This window comes from Myotis brandtii, unplaced genomic scaffold (genome assembly GCF_000412655.1).
Source record: "Myotis brandtii unplaced genomic scaffold, ASM41265v1 scaffold601, whole genome shotgun sequence".
In the NCBI taxonomy this organism is placed as follows: domain Eukaryota; kingdom Metazoa; phylum Chordata; class Mammalia; order Chiroptera; family Vespertilionidae; genus Myotis; species Myotis brandtii.
Genome location: NW_005370276.1, coordinates 963,020 through 966,658, shown reverse-complemented (window position 1 = coordinate 966,658; position 3,639 = coordinate 963,020). Strand labels below are relative to the sequence as shown.

General features: G+C 41.6%; 1 long non-coding RNA gene across 1 annotated transcript in view; it reads left to right on the top strand.

The window, feature by feature from the left end:
• Positions 1-2,477, top strand: part of LOC106728379 — an 18,349-nt gene extending 15,872 nt beyond the window's left edge. Inside the window, exon 3 of the long non-coding RNA XR_001364682.1 lies at positions 2,455-2,477. This is a non-coding gene — a long non-coding RNA (uncharacterized LOC106728379). The remainder of the gene's footprint in view (positions 1-2,454) is intronic.
• The last annotated feature ends 1,162 nt before the right edge of the window (positions 2,478-3,639 follow it).

The following is a 3,639-nucleotide window of genomic DNA, read 5'->3' as shown; positions in this document are numbered from 1 at the left end:
TATATTTTTTAAAAAGAATCAATAAAATATATTTTTAAAAGAATACACAAAATAGTAATACTAATAATTACTTATAGAAATTATTATAAAATTTAAATGACTAACTTCATATTTCAAGAAACATTTCAAAGAGCACATACTGTAAAAAAATGTGTTGACAGCCCTGACAAGGTAGCTGGGTTAGAGCCTATTGGGGATCCACTCAGGTTGTGTTCAATCCCCAGTCAGGGCACATTCATGAATTAACCAATGAATACATAAATAAGTGGAACAACAAATCGATGTTCCTCTCTCTGTCCCTCTCTCTAAAAATCAATAAATAATCAATTTAATTTAAAAAATATTTTGACCTTGGCCGGTGAGGTTCAGTTGGTTGGGTGTTGTCCCAGACACCAAAAGGTTGCCAGTTTGATTCCCAATCAGGGCACATGCCCAGGTTTTGGTTTCAATCCCGGTGTGGGGTGTACAGGAGGCAGCGGATCAATGTATCACTCTCATATCCATGTTTCTCTCTCTTCCTCTCCTTTCCTCTCTCTCTAAAAATCAATAAATAAAAAGGGGAAAAAGAAAAAGAAGAAATTTTTTTGACATTGTATGTGGGAATTCTGCACTATTTTTGGAGCTTTTCTGTGATTCTAAAATTATTCCAAAATAAAAAATTTAAAGAAAATAAAGCTAATCCTACCTTAATAATATTCATAGCCATGGAAGTGATCTTTTAAAAATGTAAATTAAGTATATCCCTCACCTAGCATCTATCTTCTAAGAGTAAGGATTTGCTCCTACATAACCACAAAATTATCTTCACCCCTAAGAAAGTTTACCCAACTCTTATTCAGATTTTCCCAATTGACCCAAGAATATTTGTTTCAATTCAAACCAGGAACCAAGCAAGATTCACACATTGTGTTTGGTTGTTATGTCTCCTTAGTCTGTTTTAATAAAGAATAAACACACACACACACACTTTCCCCCCATTATGTTGCTGTTTTTCCCAGAGTTCAGACCAGCTCCCAATAGACTGTTCCACATGTAGGTTTGTCTGATTGTTTCCTCCTACTGTTCAGTTTGTTCCATGACCCCTATTTTGCCTGTAAAACGGACATTGAGTCTGAAGGTTTGAAAGGCTGAAGTTAAGAATTTTCGGCAAGGACGTTTTCCTGGCGATACCATGAATCACATCTGGAGGTGCATAATGTCAGATGGCCGCACCATTAGACGCTGAGTGTGGCTACCTGGTCAAGGACCTAACTGCCAGATCGCCCCTTGCAAAGGTGCGTTTTCCCCTTGGTGGTCTCAGAAGTGAGACCCGCCACCTTGCAAATCTGCTCCCCAGTTATTATTGTAGCAGCCATTGCTGACCCTTGCCTGGATCAAGTGTTACATGGGGTGAGGGAAATTTTTTTAAAATGAAGTAACTAAAGTGTTTTTTTTTATTTATTCATTTTTAATATATTTTTATTGATTTCAGAGAGGAAGGGAGAGGGAGAGAGAGAAACATCAATGATGAGAGAGAATCATTGATCGGTCACCTCCTGCAGGCCCCCCATTGGGGATCGAGCCCGAAACCCAGGCATGTGCCCTTGGCCGGAATCAAACCTGGGACCCTTTCGTCTGCAGGCTGATGCTCTATCCACTGAGCCAAACTGGCTAGGGCTAACTAAAGTGTTTTGACCAGGCAAGAGACATACCTAATTTACATTTTTATTATTTATTTTTTAAAATATATTTTTATTGATTTCAGAGAGGAAGGCTGAGAGAGAGAGAAACATCAATGATGTGAGAGAATCTTGATTGGCTGCCTCCTGCACTCCCCCTCAAGCCCACAAGCCAGGCATGTGCCCTTGACCAGAATCGAACCTGGACCCTTCAGTCCGCAGGCTGATGCTCTATCCACTGAGCAAAACCGGCTAGAGCTAATTTACATTTTTAAAAGATCAATTCCATGGCTATGGACAGAAAAAATGCAGGGAAGGGGCTGAAGGGGGAACAGGGAGATGGTCAGGAGTCTACAGTGTCCAGGGAAGAGATGGCTTGGACCAAGAAGGCAGCAGTGAGGCGGAAAGGATGGTGGGATTCAGGATGTATGTGAAGGTAGAGCTAACTTATTCGGTTGCTATAGGAGTGTAATTAGAGTGTATATTAAAAAGTGAAGTTAGCCTTAGCCGGTTTGGCTCGGTGGCTAGAGAGTTGGCCCTCAGACTGAAGGGTCCCAGGTTCGATTCCAGTCAAGGGCATGTACCTCGGTTGCAGGCTCCATCCCCAGCCCTAGTCATGGGTGCGGAAGGCAATCAATCAATCAATGTGTATCTCTCACACTGATGTTTCTCTCGCTCTCTCTGTTTCTCCCCTTCCCTTCCACTCTCTCTTAAAAAATCAGTGGAAAAAATATCCTCGGATGAGGATTAACAACAACAACAAAAAGTATAGTTAAAAAAAATAACTCCCTGCCAGAACCGGTTTGGCTCAGTGGATAGAGCGTCGGCCTGCGGACTCAAGGGTCCTGGGTTCGATTCCGGTCAAGGGCATGTACCTTGGTTGCAGGCACATCCCCAGTAGGGGGCGTGCAGGAGGCAGCTGATCAATGTTTCTCTCTCATTGATGTTTCTGGCTCTCTATCTCCCTTCCTCTCTGTAAAAAATCAATAAAATATATTTAAAAAAAAAAACTCCCATCAGAAATTAAGGAGTCAATTCATACAATGTGGGATCTTGAATTAGATTCTAAGCCAGAAAGAACATTCATGGGTAACTAGTGCAATTCAAATAAGGTCTATAGTATTATTGGTTAATCACATTATATCAATGTTAATTTCCTGACAAATAACTATACTATGGTTATGTAAGAAGTTGACACTGGCAGAAGGTGGTTGGTTGAAGGATATATGGAAGCTCTACAATTTTTGCAGCTTTTCTGTAAGTCTGAAATGATTTCAAAGTGAGTTTGAATAGGGGGCATACAGGAGGCAGCTGATCAATGATTTTCTCTCATCATTGATGCTTCTATCCCTCTCTTCCTCTCCCTTCCTCTCTGAAATCAATTACAAATGATAATAAAGATTGAGCCCAGCCAGTGTGCTCAGTGGTTGAGCATCTTCTACCCAGGCACCAAGAGGTCTCCCGGGGTTGATTCCCGGTCAGGGCACAGGCCTTAGTTTTGGACTCTATCCCCAGTAGGGAGTGTGTAGGAGGCAGCCAATCGTTGATGTTTTCTCTCTCGTTGATGTTTCTCTCCCTTTCCCTCTCCCTTTCTTCAATCAATAAAAACATTAAAAAAAAAATAAAGCTAAAGACATAGGTGGTGACCTTGACAAGGTGATGAGAGAGGAAGTGGAGACCTCAGGTAGGGAAGTCTTTAGAGAAGTTTTGCTCTAAAGCAGTGGTTCTCAACCTTCTGGCCCTTTAAATACAGTTCCTCATGTGGTGACCCAACCATAAAATTATTTTCGTTGCTACTTCATAACTGTCATGTTGCTACTGTTATGAATCGTCATGTAAATATCTGATATGCAGGATGGTCTTAGGCGACCCCTGTGAAAGGGTCGTTCGACCGCCAAAGGGGTCGCGACCCACAGGTTGAGAACCGCTGCTCTAAAGGCAGCAGAGAGAGGTAATAGCAGGAAAAGAAGGAGAGTCAAGG